General features: G+C 42.9%; 1 protein-coding gene across 2 annotated transcripts in view; it reads right to left on the bottom strand.

Annotated features, from left to right (window-relative positions):
• The window catches only part of PPP1R16B (protein phosphatase 1 regulatory subunit 16B), a 103,213-nt gene extending 102,127 nt beyond the window's left edge, over nucleotides 1-1,086 (bottom strand). Inside the window, exon 1 of one of the 2 annotated variants that reach the window (XM_024743087.1) lies at nucleotides 974-1,086. The gene's annotated coding sequence lies outside the window, so the exon portion shown is untranslated. Of the gene's footprint in view, nucleotides 1-485; nucleotides 594-973 lie in introns of those variants that run through there. The other variant, XM_024743086.1, reaches the window with a different exon arrangement.
• Between the last annotated feature and the right edge of the window lie 23,535 nt (nucleotides 1,087-24,621).

Below are 24,621 nucleotides of genomic sequence, written 5' to 3'. Positions count from 1 at the left end.
CTGCGGGGAACAAGCGCCGCCACGCGAGGGGGCGGCGCCCCCGTGCCGGGCCCGAGGCTGGGCGCCGGGGCTGTCTGGTGCTGGTTGTGGCTCCTTCTGCGCGGCATTGCGCCCCCAGGCAGACGGCGACCCAAGAGCCCAGAAACCGCGAAGGAGCCCCCTGCCCGCCCCAAGAGCCGGCCACGGCGGCCGCAGCCAACAAACTGCCACTGCGCCCCGTACCCCGGCCTCATCTCTGGCGCGCAAGACCCGGGAGAACGCCCCCACCCCAGCCCGACTCTCGGGTCCTGCGCTCCCGGTACCCGCCTTTCCAGGCTCCCCCCACCCCCAAATTACCTTCTTGCCGCCAGCCCTTAGCCAAAGCTCCACACACACCCCCAGCCAGACCCTCAGAGGCTGGGACCGCCTCCTCACCGCGATCCTCATCCCCCGCCCTGTCGAGCTGCAGGACGCAGGGCAGCAGGCGGCGCCGCGGGGGAACTCACCCGCTCTCCCGAGCCCTGCCCCGGGCGGCTCCCGGCCGTGGCTCGGTCCGTCCGTCCCCGAGCCGCAGCTGCCAGTGCGGCGACAGAAGCCTGCTCCGCACGACCGCGAGCCTCCACCCCGCCCCTCGGCTCCTCCCCCGAGGCGGGGCCTGAGCTCGTGGGAAGGGAGTGGGCGCGCTCTACCCTGCCTGGCCGACGAGGCAGCTCCAGGAAGGGTCCTCGCGTCTCTGGGTGCTCCCCACCCCTTCACCACCCTACCCTTTGAGCAGCTGGAAATTGAAGGCGGATGAGAAGCGACCAGGATTCGGAAGAGTTTTCCTTACGGGCTTCCTCCCACCCTCCAACACTACTAGCTTGGAAAGGGGGAAGCCCAGGACTGGATTCTTGCTCCCATTTGATGGAAGGGCATCAGGAAGCCCAGAGAGCCGCAGTAAACCACCCAAGGTCACACAGCATTAGTACAAGTGCCAGCAATTCAAGTCTCCTACCTTGAAGCCTGAGTCGGAAGGCTTCCTAGGACGTCAAGGAGCCCAACCAGGCCTTGTCCTGGGGGCAGGTTTGTGGGATCAGGTCCCCCAACTGAGGGGTGGGAGACGAGAGCCAGACTAGTGGGAGTATGGGGACCGTGGCCTGCGACGTAGAATCGCGTCATTTACTCTTTCTGGGAAGAAAGGAGGTGAAGCGAAAGAGGAAGGAAGTGGTCGTACCTCCACTGACGTCTGCCACTGTTTGGGAGGTACAGGATCTAGAAAGGGGCTGCCTCCCTGAGATAAAAAGTAATACACAGCCGGTGGCTCCTATCATTGAATTCAATCCTCTTTCCTGGGCTGAAGACCCCTCCACTCAGCACCATCTTTTCTTTAGAGGACAGTGGATTTAACTATCTTTAAGTTGCTGTTGAGAAGACCCTTCTCTCCACCCCACCCCCCACCCCCCAGGAAGAGGAGAGAAAGTTAACAAACAAAAGGGAAAAAAAATCCATCCCCAAACATTCTCTGGAATCCACACTCACTGAACACGGGCTTTAGAACAATAGAGTTCTCTTCTGCACAAAGGGCCTTGTTTCCTGAGCTTTCTCAGCCTCCAGACTAGAACCCTAGGCACCCCAGGGCCAGCCAGTGGGGCACAGAGAAGGTTTAAGTTTGGGGAGTTTCGGGATGATACCCAATTAATTCAATTCAATTTCTTGTTCAAAGAAATCCCTTACTTATTATTATATAGCAACATTCTTCTGAGGCTGACAGTATAACCTGAGTTTAGTGATTTCCTGTTTGCTGAGGAAACTCCGTGACCTTTCTTGGGGAAGTGAAAACCTCTGGATTGGGCTTATTCTGGGCCCCCAACCTCCCCAGTTTCTCTGAAAGCTCCTCCCCAATTTGACCCCTGGCTTCCTCTCAGATCATTAATAATCCAGTTGTGAATGACACCGTTTCAGAAGAGCAATTAGAGAGCAGGACAGGTAGGGAAGACTTAAAGTGATGTTTAAAATAACCCAAGGGGATCATTGTTCGCTGCAGAATGTTTTCACTGATTTATCATGAAGAGCTGTGGGCTGAGAGGGCGGGAATCCGTCTCTCCAAGGCATGCGCAGAACTTGGAGCCTGCTTCCTGAAATGATGCCTTGAGTATGGGTCCAAATCCCCATGCTGTGCTGTTCATTTACACTGCTCTCAATGTTTGATATCCAAAGTTCAAGTATACTCAGAATCCGGTGGAAGACTCACATTTCCTGATTTCAAAACAAAGCTACAATAATCAAGACAGTGCAGTACGGTATAAGGATAGACATGGATCAATGGAATAAAACTGAGATTCCGGATATAAACTCTTATTTTTATGACTAATTGATTTTCAACAAAAGTGACAAGACAATTTAAAGAATAGTCTTTTCAACCAGTGGTGCTGGGACAACTGGATTTCCATACGTAAAAGAATGAGTTTGGACCCCCTACCTCACACCATGTACAAAAATTAAAACAGATAAGGCTGAAACATAAGAGCTAAAACCATGAAACTCGCAGAAGAAAACATAGACATAAGTTGTGACCCTGGATTAAGTTGTGGTTTCTTAGCTATGGCACCTAAAGCACCAGCAACAAAGGAAAAAATAGACAAGTCGGACTTCATTAAAATTAAAAACTTTTGTGCTTGAAAGGACACCATCAAGAAAGTGAAAAGATAACTGTAATGGGCTGAATTGTGTTCCCCCAAAATTCACATGCTGAAGTCCTAACCCTCAGTACCTCAGACTGTATCAATAATTCTGTTTGGAGATAAGGTCTTTAAAGAAGTGATTAAGTCAAACTAAGGCCCTGAGGGTGGGGCCCTAATCCAATATACCTAGTGTCCTTATAAGAAGAGGAAGAGGTACAAGGGATGCTTGCACAGGGGAAAGGTCATGTGAGGACCCAGGAAGAAGACGGTCATCTACAAGTCCAAGAGAGAGGCCTTGGGAGAAACCAAATCTGCAGACACCTTGATCTTGGACTTCTAGCCTCCAGAACTGTGAGAAATAAATTTCTGTTGTTTAAGCCACCCAGTTTGTGACATTTTGATATGGCAGCCTTAGCAAACAAATACAATAACCCACAGAATGGGAGGAAATATTTACAAAGCATTTATCTGATTTGTATCTAGAATATATGAGGAACTCTTGCAACTCAGTAATGAAAAGGCAAATTACAATTTAAAAAATGAGCAAGGAATCAGAATAAACATTTCTCCAAAGCAGACGTAAAAATGGCCAATAAGTACATGAGAAGATGCTCAACATCATTAGCCATCAAGGAAATGCAAATCAAAACTACAATGAGGGAACTCCCTGGGGGTCCTGTAGTTAGGATTTGGCACTTACACTGCCGGGGCCGGGTTCAATCCCTGGTCAGGGAACTAAAATACCACAAGCCACGCAGCCAAACAAAAACAAAACGAAAACAAAAAAACCACAATGAGATACAATTTCAAACTCATTAGGATGGCTATAATCAAAAAGACAGGTAATAACAAATGTTGACAAGGATGTGGAGAAATTGGAGACTTCATACGTTGCTGGTGGGAATCTAAAATAGTATAGCTGCTTTGAAAAACAGTCTGGCAGTTCCCCCCAAATGTTAAACATAGAGTTTCTGGCTGACCCAGCAATTCCACTCCTAGGTATATACCCAAGAGAAGTGAAAACAATGTCCACACAAACTTGTACACAAATGTTCATGACAGCATTATTCATAATAGCCAACAAAGGGTGACAGCCCAAATCTCCATCAAATGATAAATGGATCTGGAAAACAGTGTGTGCATACAATGCAATGCTATTTGACAATCAAAAGGAGTGAAGTACCAATACATGCCACAACATGAACCTTGAAAACATGCCAAGTGAAGGAAGCCAGTCACAAGACCACATATTGTATGATACCATTTCTATGAAATGTCTAGAAGAGGCAAACCTATAAAGACAGAAAGTAGATTCGTAGTTGTCTAGAGTTGGGAGGAGGGATTGGGGGCAAATGGAGAGTGACTGATAATGGGCACCGGTTGTCTTTTTTTTTTTTTAAGTGAAATATAATTGACATATAACCAGTTTCTTTTTGGTGTGATGAAAATATAATAAAATTGATGGGAGTGATAGTTACATGACTATGAACATACTAAAAACCATTAAATTGTATACTTTAAATGGGTGAATTATATGGTATGTGAATTACATCTCAATAAAGTATTTATCCCCCCCCCAAAAAAAAGGTCAAACTATACTCTGGTCCTTGAAAGCAACACTGACCATGTCTAAACCTCTCTATTCTGCCCCAGGAGGAAAGTCCCTCCTTTTATTTTGAGGACATCTTTGGTCCATTAGATGGTCTAATGCCAATGAACATTCTAATAGACTATGGAAAATGTTGGAGGACCTGAAAATAAATGGATTGGCTCCAACATATAAAATCTAAAACATTGATGTTTACAAATATAGAATTAAATATCTATACAACTTTGGGTCAACCAGTCAACTGCAACTCATGCCAACTCATAGTTACATATAAATTATACAGAAGGTAAAATTGGGGTGAATTATATGGTTGCTGTGATGTGATGCAAAGTCTCCAGAATAAGGAAGGTCTAGAGATTTCTGAGTGTGAAAAAATGAGCTAATCCAGCCTCATAGGGATTCACTTTAGTAGTTATTTGATCCACTGGTTCTTAATGTCTGCTGGTGGGCAGGTGCTGGGCTGGCTGCATTCATTCACTCAACAAATACTTAATCCAGTGGAGAACAGTATAGAGTTTCCTTAGAAAACTAAAAATAGAGTGACCATATGATCCAGCAATCCCACTCCTGGGTGTATATCTGGAAAAGACAAAAACTCTAATTCAAAAAGATACATGTGCCCCAATATTCACAGCAGCACTATTTATTATAGCCAAGACATGGAAGCAACCTAAATGTCCATCAACAGATGAATGGATAGAGAAGATGTAGTACATATATACAATGGAATATTACTCAGCCATTAAAAAGAATGAAATAATGCCATTTGCAGCAACATGGATGGACCTAGAGATTATCATACTAAGTGAAGTAAGTCAGACAGAGAAAGACAAATATCTTATGCTACCACTTTTATGTGGAATCTAAAACAATGATACATTGAACTTACTTACAAAACAGAAATAGACTGACAGACATAGAAAACAAATTTATGTTTACCAAAGGGGAAAGGGGAAAGTGGGGGAGGGATAAATTAGGAGTTTGGGATTAACAGATACAAACTGCTCTATATAAAATCGATAAACAACAAGGATCTACGGTATAGCACAGGGAACTATATTCAATATCTTGTAATAACCTATAATGGAAAAGAATCTAAAAAGCAAAACGGGGACTTCCCTGGTGTCACAGTGGTTAAGAAGCCTCCTGCCAATGCAGGGGACACGGATTCGAGCCCTGGTCCAGGAAGATCCCACATGCCGTGGAGCAACTAAGCCCGTGCGCCACAACTCCTGAGCTTGCGCTCTAAAGCCCACACGCTGCAACTACTGAAGCTTGCGTGCCTAGAGCCCGTGCTCAGCAACAAAAGAAGCCACCGCAATGAGAAGCCTGCGCACCGCAACAAAGAGTAGCCCCCGCTCGCTGCCAACTAGAGAAAGCCCGCGCACAGAAACGAAGACCCAATGCAGCGAAAAATAATAAATAAATAAAAAGCAAAATGATTCTCAAATACACACACACACACACACACACACACACACACCATTGTAAATCAACTATACTTCAATTGTCCAGTGCCTGGCCCAGAGTAAGCCTGGATAAGTGGCTGATTCTGCTGGTGAAGATGTTGGCTCCAGGCCAGGCCCAACCAACAGAAATGCAGGAAGTGCAGAGGGTGCCCCATGGGCTCAAGCGAAGATGACCAGATGGGAGAAAGGCATCCCGGGTAGGAGTCTGGGCTCTGCCGTGAACTCGCTGGGCAGTCATTTCCCCTTCCAGAGTGTCGGTTTCCTGGTCTGTGAAACTCCGATTGTACAATACTTGCTTGTCTTTGTGTGTGTCTTTTTTCCCATGTCCCCGTGCTTTTGAGGGAAGTGACCTTTCTTTGACCTGTTTTGTAAGCGCCCCAAAGAAAGAGCGCGTAAGTGGCGTAGAGAGAACACCAGATGTTTTCGGCTGGCAGGTGAGCTCCGTCCTGTGTTGCTGTGTGTTCAAGGGGAATGAGGAGAAGGGGAAGTAGGGTTTTCATTTTTATATTCCATTTAGAGAGAGCCGTCTTAGCCCAGCGGCTCTCAACTTGACAGCACGTTGGAATCACTAAGGAGGCTTTTTTTTTTCTTAAGAAATTTGTTTACTTAGCTTTAAAATTTTAGGTTAATAATCCACACAGAATCAATTTCTTATATCACAGTGTGCAATTATTTTTCTCTATAATGGCTAATGATTCACATTTATTCTTTTTTTAATACAATTTTTTATTCTATATTGGAGTATAGTTGATTTCCAACGTTGTATCAGTTTCAGGTGTACAGCAAAGTGATTCAGTTATCCATATATAAGGAAGCTTTTTAAAAATGTCGATGCCAGGCTCTCCCCCAGGCGGTTTGAATCAGATTCTGGAGGTGGGACTCTTACTTTTAAACATACACACAGATCACAAACCCTGGGGACAGGGTTGTTTAAAATGCAATGTGCAGCCAGGCTAAGGATCACCCTCTAGACCTGTGCTTCTCAAACTTTGGGGAGCATAGAATCACCCCATGGAAGGAAAGGAAGAGAGTGTTAAATGCTGATTCCTAGGCATGTCCTTTGCACCCCTCTCTCACTCTTGAGTTTAGGATGGGGCCTAGGGATGTGTATTTGATGGATTCTCGTGACCCGTTCGTCTTAGTCAAAGCCTCCAGTTGCCTTGATAGTAATAACCCAGGGTTTCCCAAATTCCCTGAGTAGAATAGCTGCCTGGGGCACTTATTAAAAATACAGATGCCATTTTACAACCACTTAATCATTGATTGAGGAAGCAATTCATCCACAAATGCTAGAGCCATTGGGTAGAAAGTTGGGTAACAGAATATTCACATGGTTCCAAAAATCAGATCATTTACTGATTAAAAAGGGGGAAAGTGTACCTTCACAATAGAAATACCCAGCAGTCCCCCCCTTAGCCAGTGATCAAACTCAGCATCGACCTGACATTGTGTGCCCCTTTGTGATGCAATAAGATGTACTTGACATCTTCTATGTCATATTCTTGCCAAAAATACTTAACCTGATTTTAATCATGAGGAAAATTTAGACAAATCTAGAATGTGGGGCATTCCACAAGCCTGGACTCTCTCTTAAAAAGCTAATATTTTCTAAGTTGGGGAGTTCTTCTAGATTAAAAGAGATGAAAGAGACATAACCAAAAGTAGATATATAATGTGTGGACCTTGATTAGATCCTGGATCCTGGATTGAAAAAGTAAATAGCTATAAAAGAAATTTTCTGGACCATGGAGAATTGAACTGTTGTTTGTAGATTAGATGACATTTCTGAATTAATGTTAATATTCTGAGACATGATAATGGTATTGTGGTGACGGATGAAAAGGTCCTTATCTTATTCTTGGGGGATGCCTGCTGAGAAGAGGGCGAAGGAGGGAGAAAGAAAAGCCTAAATGGGCCAAGATGTTAACAGTTGGTGAATCTAGGTGAAGGGTATTCAAGGGTTCCTTGTACTTTTCTTTCAATTTCTCTGCAAGTGGGGTATCTTTTCAAACTAAAAAAATTCAGGGTGTAGGGAGGAATGCAGGTTCCTGAGGCCCTCCCCTTGGAGATTCTGGTTTAGTATCAGTAGATCCAGAATGAGGCCTGGGATCTGGATTTTTTTAAGGCGGGCCGGGTGTCGGGGGGGCGGATTTTTATCTGGCCCAAGGCTTCACCATCCCAAGAGGTGCCCCCAGCAACCTCCTCCTCTAGCCGCCTTTCAGTTCCTCCAATGCCCTGCCGGGTGCTACCATCTCTTAGCACATTCTGTTCCCTCTGCCTGGCCTGCTGTCCCCTCGTTCTCTGCTTAACCTCCACCCTTTTTTCAGGTCTCAGCCAAAATGTCACTTCCTCAGAGGAGGCTTCCTAGAAGCCCCTCAGCCAAACCCCCTGGTTTTGGTTCTCATGGTCCCAGAAGCCACAGCTGTAATTGTTCACGTGGTTGTGACTGTTGGATTCATGTCTGCTTCTCCCATCTGACAGTGTTATAGGCTGAATTGTGTCCCCACCCCATATGCAATCCATATGTTGCAGTCCTAACCCCCTGTACCTCAGCATGTGACCGTATTTGAGATGGGGCCTTTAAAGAGGCGATGAAGGGGAAATAAAGTCCTCGAGTTGGGCTCTCACCCAGTATGACTGGTGTCCTTATAAGAAGAGGAGACTTGAGAGTTTCCTGGTGACCTAGTGGTTAGGATTCTGGGCTTTCACTGCCAGCACCCGGGTTCAATCCCTGGTCGGGGAACTGAGATCCCTCAAGCCATGTGGTGAGGCAAAAAAAAAAAAAAGATACTAGACACAGAGAAAAGACCACATGAAGACAGTGGAAGAAGATGGTCATCTACAAGCCAAGAAAAAAGGCCTTAGAAGAAATCAACCCTGCTGATACCTTGATCTCAGACTTCTAACCTGCAGAATCGTGAGAAAATAAGTTTCTGCTGTTGAAGCCCCCCAGTGTGTGGTCTTCTGTTACGGCAGCCCTAACCAGCTCATATATAGATGGTGAGCATCTCTGATCAGGAACCATGTCTGTTTTGTTTACTGCTGAATTTCTGGGGCCTAACAAAGCTTGGCACACAGGAGGAGCACAGGAAGGACTTGTTGAATGAATGACCTGACCTTTTACAAGGCTGTTGAGGGAAAACATATTACGGGTTCTGGCTTACACTGGGGCTTCAGTAAACAGCGCTTGAAAATGCAGCTAGATAATATTTTGTAAATTATAAACTCAGGTTTAGTTTGTCTTCCCTCAATTGTTGTTTTGTTACTCTTTGCCTCTGGGGAAGGACAGACACCACCCAAAGGGAAAAAAAGTGGTTCCTCAGTACTGAATTGCAAAGAGAGTCTGTAATATTCACAACCCAGGTAGTCACTGGAAAGCCAATGCACTTTTCACATGTTGCTGCCTTGGACAAGAGAGGAAAGGTCTTTTGGAATTCTCGAAATCTAGGCTTGGAAGATAAAGATGCAAAACCTGAGGAAGGGGGCAAGATGTCTATCCCCAAATGACAGATTGGTTGAAGAGATGCTCAACTTCAGAATGATTAGGGAAATGCAAAGAAAACATCCAGGAGAGAAAAGCTGACAGCTGTCAGAAATGGCCACAAAAAAGATCTTTCCATACTGGGACAGGCTAGGACTATGAAACAGGAACCTCTGGGGTTAGGAGACCAAACACTGGTACCACCGCCTTGGAGAGGAATTTGGCATTATTTAGGAAGGTTGGCCCAGCAACTCCACTTTTAGGGTACTTGGCCTGGAGAAAGCCTCCCACCTGTGTAGGAACAGGTATTTCTTGGCGGCTTTGTCTGAAATCGCAAATGGTTGGCAACGTTCTAAATGCCTGCCGATAAGGAAGTGGACACCAATGAATTAAGGGGTATTTTAATATGATGGAATTCTTTTTTTTTTTTTGCAGTACGCGGGCCTCTCACTGTTGTGGCCTCTCCCATTGCGGAGCACAGGCTCCGGACGCGCAGGCTCAGTGGCCATGACCCACGGGCCCAGCCGCTCCACAGCATATGGGATCCTCCCGGACCGGGGCACGAACCCGTGTCCCCTGCATCGGCAGGTGGACTCCCAACCACTGCGCCACCAGGGAAGCCCAATATGATGGAATTCTAAACAACAGAGAAAATGAACTGAAATAAAGCTACCTGTACCAACATAGATAAATCTGGAAAACAAAATGTGAGTGGGGAAAAAAAAGGCAAGTTGCAGATGGATACTTTCAGTGTGATACTTTTATATTTTCAGAACAAAATAGCATCCAATTATGAAACTTACACAGGCGGTAGAATGGCCGCTACAGATCCATTCTCCATCCTTCACTCTGCTCTGCATTGCTGGGGGTTAAGCTGTAGGGATTCCCTTGTATTCTGGCTTCCTTTAGGGTTTGGCCAAAGGGAGGCACCAGCAGGCGATCAGTGGGCAGAAGAAACAAGACCATCTGAGTTGGCTGTTTCCCACTACTAAAGACCATGGCTCCTGGTGGTGGCCCCCTCCAAGCTTTGGTAATTGCTCACTCCCCTTGCCTCAGTTTTTGCATTCATAAAATGGGCATGATAAAAAAATACCTACCTCCTAAGGTCATCATGTGGAGTTGGTGAGGGTAGGCTCCTGGCACAGTGCCTGGTGGGTTATAAACACTCAGCAAAAGTTAGCTTGGATTATTATTATTATTTATTTATTTTGTGGTACGCAGGACTCTCACTGTTGTGGCCTCTCCCGTTGCGGAGCACAGGCTCCAGACGCGCAGGCCCAGCGGCCATGGCTCACGGGCCCAGCCGCTCCGTGGCATGTGGGATCTTCCCGGACCGGGGCACGAACCCGTGTCCCCTGCATTGGCAGGCGGACTCTCAACCACTGTGCCACCAGGGAAGCCCTTGGATTATTATTAATCACACCCTTTGTCCATTCCTTCAAAGAATATCTTCCCTTTTTCTTTTTTCCCCCCCTCTTTTTTAAACATAAAATTCTCATGGCTCCCTTTAATATGACTTGAAATTTCAAAATACAGGTCCACAAGAAATCTCTCATCTGAAACCAAGGGAGCCAAATGTGCTTTGGAGTTCAGAACTTTGGGGTTTTATAAATGTAATGTGTTGCATGTACTTTATATCAATGACTCACATACTCGAACATGAATCAGAATCACCAGGAGGGTTTGGTGAAGCACAGAAGTCTGGGACCCATCCCTGAAGTTTTGATTCCATAGGTCTGGGGTGGAGCTTGAGAATTCCTATGTTTTGCAAGTTCCCAGGTGATGCTGCTGCTGGCCTGGGGACCACACCATGAGAACAAATGCGATCTACTATATAACATCCCTGGGTCAGCACCCCATAATCAAACATTAATATTTCTGCTGTGAAATGTTAATGAAAGAATATAAATAGCCTTATGTCAGTTCAGATTAGGTTTAGCTGTTCAGTGAGCTTTTGTAAACCGATGAAAAACCTTTCACTTTTCAGAGAATTTTGGATTTGGGAAGAGAATGTAAGGAATTGTGGAGTTATAAATGAAATCTCATGACCAAAGATGAAAGCATACACAAAACAGTAACGTTAGATTACGCTTTTTTAAAAAACTACACTTGACCCACCACCAGCAGGAACTGTGAAATGTTTGTAGAATGAATGAAAATGTTTCTCTTTAAAGAGAAAACAGTGTATGTTTTCTATTGGCCACCAGGTGGCAGCAATAGCTCTCTAGCCAAGTTGGTGGCAGGGCTGGGGGGTGGGTTGGGTTGTACTGGATGGAGAATGGTGCTCTTTGCTTTCATATGAGAAAGCCGGGCTGGTGGTAGCTGCTCTGGAAGAGTGTTTGGGAATTCCTATTGCTGTGTTACACACTATCCCAAAATTTAGGGGGGTAAACAACCATTTTATCGTACTCATGAATTCAGTGCCAAATTCCAAATTTGGAAAGGGCATGGCAGGGACAGCCTGTCTCTGTTCCACGTGTCTGGGGCATCAGCTGGAAGGACTCAACAGTTGGGAGCTGGAATCATCTGGAGGCATCTTCACTCACATGCCTCACGATTGGTGCTGGCTGTGAGCTAGGACCTCAGCTAGATGGTCAGCAGGAGCCCACATAGGCTCTCTCGATGCGGTCCCTCTGTGCAGGCTAGCTTGGGCTTCCTCACAACATGACAGGTGGGTTCCAGCATGCGTGTCTCCACCCAGCTTCAATGGGAGAGGACATAGACCTCCACTGGATGGGAGGAATGTCAAGGTCACTGTATTAGTTTGCCAAGGCTGCTATAACAAAATACCGCTTAAACAATAGAAATTTATTTCTCACAGTTCTGGAGGCTAAAAGTCCAAGAAAAGTTGCCGGCAGGTTTGTTTTCTCCTGAGGTCTCTCTCCTTGGCTTGCAGACAACTGCCCTCTTGCTGTGTCCTCATGTAGTCTTTCCCACGTGCTCACACACCCTGTGCTTCTGTCTGTCCAAATTTCCTCCGCCTATAAGCACAACAGTCAGATGAGTTTAGAGCTCTAATCCCTAATGGCCTCATTTTAACTTAATCACCTCTTTAAAACCCTATCTTAATGCAATCACTGAGGTACTGGGGTTAGGACTTCAACATATGAATTTGGGGGACACAGTTCAGCCAATAACAGTCACACTGCCAGAAGATTATGTGGGGTCGGAGATGTTACTACGGGTATCTTGGGGAAACACAGTGTGCCCTGGCACCCCTCCTTCAGTTGCCCCATGCACTCCAATGGCATCAGAGTTTGTTAAGCACATTGTACTCATCCTACCCCTATGCCTTTGAATACGCTGTGTTCTCTGCCTGGGAGACCCTCACCTGCCATTCTCTAATGGGCACTCTTATTCACCCATCCAGAGCATCCCTGACCCTGTCCCCAGTTGACCACCATTATCTTTACCACCAGCCTTGTCACACTGGTCACAACCACTGCCATTTATGGATTGCTTCTTTGTGCCAGGCTAAGTTCTACTGATCTTATTTAATTCTTAACAACATCTGTGGGGTTGGTTTTACAGATGAAGAAACCAATGGCCGGAGTGAGGAATTTATTAGCCCAGTGCCACAGGACAAGTAAGTGGCAGAGTCAAGACTCAAACCCAGTTCTGCCTGCTCCAGAGCCTGTGTTTGTCACCTCTTTCCTTATTGGACCTTTGATTACCTCCTCTGTGCCGCTCCCACCCCTGGTTCAACCCTCTCATCAAAGCATCAGTCCCCTGCAATAATTCACATCGCACCAGCTCTGGTCCCATCTGCTGGTCTCACCTGCTTATGCCTGGGCTGCTCCGGGGAAGGTCTGACCTGAGCTTATGAACAGGCTGAGGGCCAAGCATGCCTTGCACGTTTCAGTGTATTTACATTACATGATTACGCCATCACGCTAATGGTTCCCAAGGAGCCACACCTCCCGATATCCACACCTTTGTGTAGCTCCCTCCCACCTTGACTTGGGGTTTGTCTGTGGGACTCGCTGTGGTCAGTGGGACATCAGCAAATGTGATGAAAGCAGGAGCTTGAAAAGTGCTTGTGTACTGAGCCTGGCTCTCTTGGAACACGGCCACCTTGTGGACAAAACTGGGGTAGATTGAGGATGAGAGACCAAGCCCACCGCGGCCACGCCTCCTGGTCCAGGAATCCCAGCTGAGGCCTAGATGTCCCGTGGTCTTAAGCCAGTGTGCATGTTTTGCCTTGTTTTTACAAGCCTGTGTTGTTATCACGGATTTGTCTTCTTCACTGGCCTCGTAATCTCACGGATTGCCTTCCTTTGCCCAAATTCATCCAGCTTGTGAGTGGAGGATCCAGAATTTCAACCCAGATCTGTCTAGAAAGCTATAATAATAACAACTACAACAACAATAACATTGTCATTATTAAATAATGTTATTTATTAATTATTATAAAATAATTATTATTTTACATTCTTGCTCTAATCCTGTATTGTATATCAAGGACATTATAGATTTTAACTTTATTTTAATGTATTTTATGATTTTATCACCAAATTCTTTTGTTTTTCATGATCGTAAACTATTCTTTAATTTCCTGGTTTTTCTCTTTATGTTGGAACGGCCATGATGTTGCCTCTCTGCAGTCCAGTTCTCTGTTCTATTATATCAATATAGTATTTTGCCTGTTTTCTTTTTTCTCTTGTTCTTTTGCTCTAGAGCCAGTCTTATGGTTGGTCTGTGCATGTTTGTAGCAGGTATAAGCCAGATCCTTGAGGTCCAGCCTGAAAACTCTGCTGTCATCATGCAAGCACGGTCCAGCCCGCTCCACCCCCAAATGTTACAACTCGACTTTCTTTTCAAACACCATGAAGGGAAATACAAAATACCCAGAAACTTAAACCCTCTTTTCGCCCTGTCCACTTACTTCACATGCCCAAAGTCCTTGCCCTCTGCCCACCTCCTGCCTCTCTCTCTGACTCTCTCTCTGTCTCTCTCTTTTCCTTCCAACTTCTTCCACTTTCTTCCAGCGTCTGCACTTCTGTCTCCCTCTCCCCATTTCCTGCGTCACAAGACTTGCTTAACTACTTTAAAAAAAAAAAAAATCCAGGGCTTCCCTGGTGGTGCAGTGGTTGGGAATCCGCCTGCCAATGCAGAGGACACAGGTTCGAGCCCTGGTCCGGGAAGATCCCACATGCCGCGGAGCAACTAAGCCCGTGAGCCACAACTACTGAGCCTGCGCTCTAGAGCCAGTGAGCACAACTACTGAGCCTATGCGCCACAACTACTGAAGACTGCATGCCTAGAGCCTGTGCTCTGAAACAAGAGAAGCCACCGCAATGAGAAGCCCGCACACAGCAACAAAGACCCAACACAGCCAAAAAAAAAATAAGTAAATTAAAAAAAAAAAATCCAGTAGTGGGGCTTCTCTGGTGGTCCAGTGTGGAAGACTCTGTGCTCCCAATTCAGGGGGCCTGGGTTCGATCCCTGGTTGGGGAACTAGATCCCACATGCATGTCACAACTAAGAGTCTGCATGCCGCAACTAAGAAGTCTACATGCCGCAACTGAGTCCACATGCCACAACTAAGAAGTCCGCATGCCACAACTAAAAAGATCCCACAAGCTGCAACTTAACATGCCACAGTGAAGATCCCATGTGCTGCAACTAAGACCTGGCACAGCCAAAATAAATTTGAAAAAAATCCAATAGATTCTCCATTCAGGTCATTAGAACTAATAAGAGTTCTTCAAGGTTGTTAGATACAACATCAATAAAAAAACACCAATGATAAAAATCAATTATGTTCTTATATACCAGTAACAAACAATTAGAAATTGTCCTTTTACAAAAGATGCCATTTACAATAACAATAAAAGCTTACAAGGTGTCTAGGAATAAACCTGCATGATATCTTTATGGGGAAAATTAGAAAACCGTAATGTGAGACATTAAAAGAAACTTAAATGTTTCATAATTTAATAAAAGGAAAGTACACAAAATAAAGAACCTATACAAAATCCATGTGAAGAAGATATATATCCCATTATCAAACCAGGCAAAGGATGTGAATGGGGAATGTTCAAAAGAAATATAAATGACCAGAAATCAAAGAAGTATTCGTTAAGCCACAGTGTGATATAATTTACTGATTATTAGAAAGAGCACTTAAAATTGTAAATATGTAGGATTGGTCAAAGTGTGAAAAAATGCGTGGATACCTTTAGGGAGAGTGTAAATTGATATTGTTTTTGTACAGTGATTTGACAATATTTGTCAACATTTAAAATCTCCTTTGGTCTGGCAGGTTCACTTGTGGTAGTGTATCCTTCCTGAATATGTGTGTATGCAGGGATGTTTGTTGCAGCACTATTTGTAAGAGAATAATCTTGGAAACATTTATTAATATGCCATTCAAGAGTGGAATCATTAAATAAATTATGGCATGAAACATAATGGAATACTATTCAAATGTTTAAATGAATGGGTTGCTTCACAAAGAATGGAAATATATGAACGCAACTTTCGAAGTCTTATTTGAATAAAGGAAAAAGGTACATTCCCATTTTTGGTTAGAAGATTCAATAAAGAAAAAATACCATCTTTCATCTTTCAATCTACAATTTTAATGGGATGCAATTAAGTATTCTGACAGGATTATTTTGGAACTTAACAAATTGACTCCAAAGATTATGCAGGAAAATCAAGCAAAGTCCTGGAGAGAGAGAGAGAAATTTGAAAAGATAAACTCTGCCACATCTCAAAGTGTATTATAAAGTGAGAGTAATAGTTCATTATGAATTCAGGAATAGACAGAGAGATGAATGGGACAGATGAGTGAGTCTGAAAGTAGACCGAAAAAATAAGGTCATTTAATAAATAATAAAGATGGCATTTAAATCAGTGGAGAAAAGATGGATTACTCAATAAATACTGTTAGTACAATTGACTAGTCATCTGAAAAGAAATTCCACTGGAGTCCTACCACAAACCTGCACGAAGATGAATTCCAACCGGATAAATAAATCATGGTACAAGCACACAACAAAATACTATACAGCAATGGGAATGAATGAACCATGGCTGTGCGCAACATGGATGCATAGTAAAGACAATGTTTAGAGATGCATAATTGGGTGGTCAAACTATAAAGGGCACGAAAAGGAATACTATAGAAATTGGTATAGTGGTTTCCTACAAGGGGAAAGGAGATTTTGATCGAGAAAGATCGTACTGGAGTGTCCTGGTGGGGAAGGCGAGTGGCAATGTTCTGTTTCTTGACCATTGTGACTGCACAACTGTTCATTTTACAACTTGTTAGGTTGTCCATTTACGTTTATGCCATTATGTAGTTCATTTTTTACATAAAATGTTTACAATAACTAAGTATATAGGAAGAAAAAGTAGGGCTTTGGTTTTGTTTTGTTTTTCGTTTTCTCAGTGTGAGCAAGGCTTTTCTAAGGATAACATGAAACCCAAAAGCACTTTTAAAAGATTGCTTGATTTGAGCCCATAACAAATTCTGCATGGAAAAACACCTCCACAAAGTCAAACAACAAACACCCATTATGGGAAAATGTTTGCAATTATATCATATTTCTTAGTATAAAAGAGCAGAGGATTAGAGGGTGGTTTTTCAGAATCTTGTGAATGCATTATTCATTAAACATAATATAAAAATAAATACAGGGAAAAAAGAACGTGGCAGCTGTTTTTGTATTGATGTAGGGTGATCTCCAAGGTATACTGTTATGTAGTGTGCTAATATTTGGGTAAAAAGTGTACGTATATGTGGATAGCCGGGATGCATTCTCCTGGTGTTTTTTGTCATGTTGGTGGCAGATATACACACATTTTTTTTTTGCACATGTGTTTTTAAAGGATGGAAGAGAAGCAACACCACATGCAGTGATATTGAGTGATGTCTACAACAAACCGCTACAGACAAACAAAACAAGCTAGACAAGAGTAGTGTTACTTTTGTTTCTTTTTTTTTCTCGCGGTACGCGGGCCTCTCACTGTTGTGGCCTCTCCCGTTGCGGAGCACAGGCTCCGGATGCGCAGGCTCAGCGGCCGTGGCTCACGGGCCCAGTCGCTCTGCAGCATGTGGGATCTTCCCGGACCGGGGCACGAACCCGTGTCCCCTGCACTGGCAGGTGGACTCTCAACCGCTGCGCCACCAGGGAAGCCCCCTTTTGTTTCCTTTAATGGAAAATTTCAAAGCACATACAAAAAGTAGAGAGAGAAGTATAGTTCACCATTATGTACCTATCCCCCCTATTCATGATAAAAACCACATGGCTATTCTTGTTTCATCTATACCTCCCTCCCACTCCCCTCCACCCCACTTGATTATTTTGGAGCAAATCCCAGACATACCATTTCATCTGCAGATACTTCAGTATGCACCTCCATAAGCTCTCTCTCTCTCTCTCTCTCTCTCTCTCTCTCTCTCCATACCACTGTCATATCTAAAAATTAAAACCTATCAATAATTCTTTCATACAATCAAATATCCAGACACTGTTCAGCCTTCCCAGATTTTGCCAGGAGTATATCTTCTTTACCAGTTGATTTATCAGCACTGAGGTCTGCAGGTCTACACTTAATATCTGTGTTATGGTTCCAATGGCTTTTAATACACAGGTCCCCTTCTTTTTATCCCCTTTGCAATTTATTTAAGGGGAAAAATGTTTAATTTATAGGTTCTCCCACTTTGTTCCTTTCCTCCCTTCTGTGCAAGTAATTTGATGGAAGAAAAAAGAAGAAGGTTGTTTATCCTGGCGAGTTCTCTGCATTCTGGATTTTGCTGATGGCAACCCTATGGTGTCATCATGTTTGGGACAGATTTTGCTCACTTGCCCCATTCAGGTCCACCTTCCACCCTTCTTTACATTGCTCTGCCCCAGTAGGCTCCATCACCCAGGCTTTCTTGCCCTCTGGTTTCAGTTGGCTTTGGCCAATGGGGAGCCCTGGTAGGAATGGGAGGGAGGGAGAAGAATGAGGTCAAAGTGTTTATTTCCCCGACTCCCTCTGTGCAAGGCCACCTTGGGATGGCTGTGCTTCTTGACTGAAGGTAACTGTTCCTCTCAAGACAGCTGTTCCACACAACTGCCTCCCCTTCCAGGTTCTGGTATTTTCTCCCTCCTACTGGCAAAGGCTTCTCTGTCCCTCATTCCAGGATCCTGCGCTATCCTTCACGTTCTACCTTCACCTTTGTAATAAACCCTCTTCTCATTTTCCTAACCTGAGTGCACCATCTGCATCCTGTCGGGACTCTAATTTATACAAGTTTCTCTGTCTCCAGTATTTTCAATAAACCGGCAGTTAAGTCTGAAGCTTGATCAGATTTGGACTAAACATTTTTTTGTAAGAATACTTCATGGTTGATGTTCAATATGCTACATCATATCACATCAGAAGGCACACGATATCCATCCATTACAAAGATCCCCGTCAGCTTTTTGCCAAATGGTTTTCAGCTGTCGTTGATCTCTGTCTCTTGCCATTATCAGGAGTTAGAAAATAATGGTATTCTATCATTCTTTCTTCATTCATTAGCTGGAAAGACTCTATAATGAAAAATTCCCTTACCATCTACGTGGTTACCGTGGGGTCCAGTTTGTACGGGAAAGGCAGGATCCATGCCTGCTTCTTTCCCTTCTTTCTCTTTACCAGTTTTCAAATGATGAGCTGGATCCTCCAAAGATAACCAATGATGAATTCATGGATTTCAATAGTTGATGTTTTAACCCTTCATTTTTGTTCTTTCTGATGTTCAAGTTGTCCGATGTTTTGGCCAGTGGGTTGGAGCCACTGAGTTCTTTTGATGTGATCCCAGGAGTTTTCAGGAGTCTTTGATCGTTTCCTCACTTTCTGATGCAACAAGATACTCCAGGCTCATCTTATATATTTCCTGCCCCAGAACTGGAATCAGCCATTTCTCCAAGGAGCCCTGGTTCCTTTTAATGAGAAATGATATTTGAGAAGCCACATGAGGGATATTCCTTGATACTGGGCTGTTCATTATTTCTAGATCATATTTCAGCTCAGAAATTAATACTTTTAGAGAGAAAATACATCATGTGCTCTTACTGATATTCGTGATTCAAATTTAGGATTACAGGACTTTAATTTTTTGATTTTATATTTTTATGCCTTGTAACTTATGCTGAAAATCTTGGTTCCTAAACACATTAACATAATTATTTACATATATATACATAAATAATTATATCTTCACAGTAACTACACCAATGCTATTACTAACAACATAATTACTGAAAACAGTAAGATTTCTTTGCAGTTCTTTTTTGTTCTTAGAATATATCCCACTAAAGATGTACATTCAACTACTGGGTTTTTTTCTCTTTCTTCTAAAAGTCACTTAAAGTCACCTAATTAAAGTCACCTAATTAAAGATTTAAAATAAGACCTCTCTGTGTGAGTAAGCTACCAACTTGATATCTAATAATTAGCTTCATTTGTTTTACTTTGCTTCTGATTTTTAAGGCTCGTGCTTTTATCTCGATTGAAATTGGTTTGTTTCATAATTGTGTATAACATATACATGATTACAGAGCCAAATATAGAAAGCATGCACTGTTAATTTAAAATCATAGTCATAGGAGAAAGAAGGAAATTGCTAAGCTCTTCTAGCCAATACAGACAACTTCAAAACAGCTCTACCTTCATTTTTAAAAACAGAGCTGTCAAATAAAATGTTATTACTAGGGCAACATATAATTAAGCAAGGCTGCCAATTTTTTTTAAGATTTAAAAAATTTTATAGATATCAATTTTTTTAGGATTTTTAAAAAACAGTACATGATTACATTTCTCTAAAACCCAAGTGACTTAAAAGAATTCTTTGTTACATTTAACATTTGCAACCAAATTCAGAACAGGATGAGGGTCCATATTTTATCAGAACAGGCTCTTTGGGCCAGTTTTCTACGGCTCTCAGGAGACTGTTTTTCAGAACAGGATGAGGGTCCATATTTTATCAGAACAGGCTCTTTGGGCCAGTTTTCTACGGCTCTCAGGAGACTGTTTTTCAGAACAGGATGAGGGTCCATATTTTATCAGAAGAGGCTCTTTGGGCCAGTTTTCTACGGCTCTCAGGAGACTGTTTTTCAGAACAGGATGAGGGTCCATATTTTATCAGAACAGGCTCTTTGGGCCAGTTTTCTACGGCTCTCAGGAGACTGTTTTTCCAAGCTGGCAGGGGAAGAGGGAACATCCTTCTTATCTGAGATACTCTTCACTAGGAATTGTCAATGAGGAGGACCTCCAGTCTCAAGGCCAAGCCCTGGAATCCCATTAAATAGCAGGAAGTGAAAAGAGCAGACTCAAACTCAGAATATGTGAAAGAAAAGGGCAATGAGAAGTTTTAAGATTCTGCCTCCAGAATTCACAAAGAGCTAAAACCAAGTTATTTCAGGTTCCCAAGATACACCTCTGCTCTGACTTTCTTCATCCAACCAGATTTCTCTGGAAACTTTTAAAAATGTGGTCCTCCAAAATCAGCCCTAATTCAGAAAAGAACCTTTGGGAAATTTTGCATCTGTGTCATCGTTGATGCTCCCCAGAAAGCTGCTAGGTGGTACCAAAGAATCTGTTCCATAAGCCATGCCTTGGCACACACAGAGGGGATGCTAGGATTAACTGGGTGTAGTTGGTAGGTCCCCAAATTTCCCAGTGTATCTCAATAATCTTGTAAGAGATTTCTACTGTCAGATCCAGAATGTGGGAAAAGCTGCCAAGAAAAGGGGAAGATCATCTTTCCCCACACCCTGCCTGTTTTAGCATTTGGGGGTACCTTCTCACAATGGCTAAAGGACTATGACAAAAGCTGACAGGATCGCTATCAACAAAAGGATTAGTTCATACTCTTGGAATGCCCTTTACCATGAATAATGACCAGGGCACGGATACTGCTGGACTATAAAGCCTTACAGGTTTAAAACAATGATGAAATCCAATCCAAATTACTGCTGAAGTGTCCCAAGCTGGGGAATTATCCAGCACGTAAAGAGGAGCTTTACCTCCCTCCACCATTAAAAGTAAAGAGTTCCCAGAAGTCTGTCCAGGTTGGGGAATGCCCAGGCCATCCCCACATGGTTGCCCCGGCTGGGGCATGATAAGATATAGCCCACCCTCAGCCAGATGTTCATCAAAACGTTATGCAGGCTGGAGAGTGCCAAGCAGCTGAATTCATCCCCCAATTCTTGTTGTCCAGGTCGAGGAATGGCTGTCAGGAGAATCCCACTGCATTTCCTCTGGAACAGCTAGGCACCAGCCAGAGGGGAAGCCCCCTCTCCCATCCTGTTCCGCATTCCTGAGAAGAATGTGCAGGCTGAGATTAGTGGCCAAGGCCATGTCCTCCTCCTGTCCCAACTTTCCTGTCCCAGGAAGAGCTGACGAGGAGGTAAACATAAAAGACCATCTTTTTAGATTTCTCCAAGACTATTGACTAAATAAAACAATATTAACAATGTAATGTGGAACATAAGTAATAGTAAGTAATATAAGTAATAGTAAAACATTAGTAATAGTAATAAGAACATAATAGTAAAACATAAGTAGAACATAAGTAATAGTAAAACACATGATACCAAAGGCAAATTCCTAAAGCGGCAAAAGGAGTTATACATGGTAACATTCTTACACTGTATGTGAAGTGTTACAGATTAATTCATGGCAGACTGTAACAAATTAAGGATGTAAACTGTAATCTTTGGAACAACTACCAAAAAAATAATATAGAGAGGCACAATTAGATAGAGATGAAATGGAACACTGAGAAATTACACGTGGCTAGATGATGTGCCTTGGTCAATGAAAGCTGAGTAGGTGTGACATGTGTTACTTCTGGTGGAAGCATTTCGGAGCCGGTACTTGACTCTGGATGTTCTCTTTTCTCGCTTTGTGTTGAGATGGCAGGATCCAAAGACGGTGCGCAGTGATTGTGCGCAACAATTCCCCCCAACCTACACACACGCTGACGTTCACTGAACGCACAACATAGAAAATAAACCTTGTGTTAAGCCTCTGAGATTTTTGATATTTGATGGATACACTTGCATTCCTGGAATAAAACCCATTTGGTCACCATATAGTATTTTTTTTTTAATGTGCTGGTAGATTCCGTTTGTAAATAATTGTGTTTACTTCATTGATATCTTTAAGTGAGATTGGGCTATGATTTTCTTTGTGTGTGTGTGGAATGGGGGGCGGAGGGTGGTGGTAATCTATCAGATTTTGATAACAATGTTATACTCACTACATAAAAATAATTTAGATGGTGTCTTCTGTTTCCTGCGTTCTGAAAAAGTTTAAGGAACATTGGAAATATCTAGTCTTTAAAGGTTAATAGAATTCTGTGAACTTAATTGGACTTGGAGTTTTCTTTCAGGGGGTAGCTCTGGGGTACCTTTCTTTAGTTCATCTATGGAAATAGGTCTGTTTGGACTTTATGTATCTCTATTAGGACCAATTATATTTTTCTAAAAAATTAACTATCTCACCTAGATTTTCAAATGTATTTGCTGAGACTTGTGCAAGGTAGTTATACTTTTTTTCCTATTTTGATATTTGTTTCTTTTTTATTTCGTGTATTTTGCTTTCTCTATTCTTTCTAGTAGTTTTAAAATTTTGTTGGTCTTTTCCTAGTAGGTTTTCTAGTAGTTCTTAAACTGTGTTGAATTTTTAAAAAAAATAACAGCTGATTTATTTTACTATTTTTGTTTTTAAATTATTCAGTTTCTTTTAATAACTTTCTGGTTTTATACATTTCTGTTAGAGTTGGATGCCATTTAATTTTTCTTTATTGTGTAAGTCATCTTGTCTTCTTTTTTCCTAGAGGCCAGAGGATTTCTTTTTTTACCAGCACTTAGAGTTTGACATAATAATTTTGCTAGGATTTTTCTTAGATTTAACACTTCTGAGTCAGTTTTCCCTACCATTCACATGGTATGTCTTTACAGTATTTATATTCAGGGAGTTTTCCTTTCAGAGGGAGGAAAGTTTTATTGAATTACCATTTTATTTATTTTAATTTATTTAATTATTTTTGGCTGCGTTGGGTCTTTGTTGCTGCGCGCGGGCTTTCTCTAGTTGCGGCGAGGAGGGGGCTGCTCTTCATTGCGGTGCACGGGCTTCTCATTGCGGTGGCTTCTCTTGTTGTGGAGCACAGGCTCTAGGCACACAGGCTTCCGTAGTTGTGGCAGGCGGGCTCAGTAGTTGTGGCTCACGGGCTTAGGTGCTCTGCGACATGTGGGATCTTCCTGGACCAGGGATCGAAACTGTGTCCCCTGCATTGGCAGGTGAATTCTTAACCACTGCACCACCAGGAAGTCCCTGAATTACCATTTTAAATATTAATTTTGTTCCACTGTTTTTCTTCAATTCCTCTTCAATACAGGTCAATATAGTTGAATTTCCTTCTTCGACTATATTCAGTTTGATTCGATTTCCATTGCCTCTTTTCCTTACCTATAACTTTCTCTAATTTTCTTTTTCCTTTCTTTTCAGTTGGATATCTTCACCCTTGTGCATCTTGAATTTAGGTTTATGAGATAATTTTTCCTTTTTATTCAGTTTCTTTGCTGAGTCCTTCCAGTTCCCGCTTCACATCTACCTCTGCTCAAAGTTTTTCATTTGCTTTGTGACTTCATTTGCATTGGCTTGTCCAATTTTTCTTTTAAGATTTTTTTTATATGGGCCATTTTTAAAGTCTTTATTGAATTTATTACAATATTGCCTCTTTTCTATGTTTTGGGTTTTTTGGCCGTGAGGCATGTGGGATCTTAGCTCCCTGACCAGGGATCAAACCCACACCCCCTGCATTGGGAGGCAAAGCCTTAACCACTGAACCGCCAAGGAATTCCCTGGCTTGTCTAACTTTAATTCATGCTGGAATGCTGCATTACAGTTTTCTTTTGCCTGTAGTGGCTATTTCTTTTTTTTTTTTTTCTTTTTTGGTTCTATCTGCTTAAAAGTTTTGGTCTTTTCTTACTGTGTCCCCACAAGAGTGCCGCAGTTTTATTAATGTTCATATTTGGGCATATGTTAAATTTACTTAAACGGCTATTAGCAGGAGGATGCGGACACGAAGCGGGGCAGGGAAAGGGTTTGGGTTTCCTCGAGGGCTCCCCCTCCTGGTGCTATAGGGAGAGACAAATTCTTTACTATTTGGCACCTTTTTGTGGTCAGGCTTCCTCTGATCCAAACTTGCTTTATTAAGTCTCGAATTGCCAGCCCCTTCTGTGCTTCCCTTCAAGCCACCTCTGGCTTCCACGGTGCCTCCCTCAACCCCAGAAGGGGTGCCTTTCCAAGACTGTCTGCTCTGGTCCTGTGTACTTTCCAAGCCTCTCCCTTTCTTCTCCATCATTACCAGTGCTTACCGGGGAATAAACCTTTGTTGTTATCCAGATTCTGACATGGTTAGGACTCCTCCCTCTT

Source organism: Neophocaena asiaeorientalis, unplaced genomic scaffold, assembly GCF_003031525.2.
Source record: "Neophocaena asiaeorientalis asiaeorientalis breed wild unplaced genomic scaffold, Neophocaena_asiaeorientalis_V1.1 scaffold82, whole genome shotgun sequence".
Lineage (NCBI taxonomy): Eukaryota > Metazoa > Chordata > Mammalia > Artiodactyla > Phocoenidae > Neophocaena > Neophocaena asiaeorientalis.
This window is presented reverse-complemented; position numbering and strand designations above follow the sequence as displayed.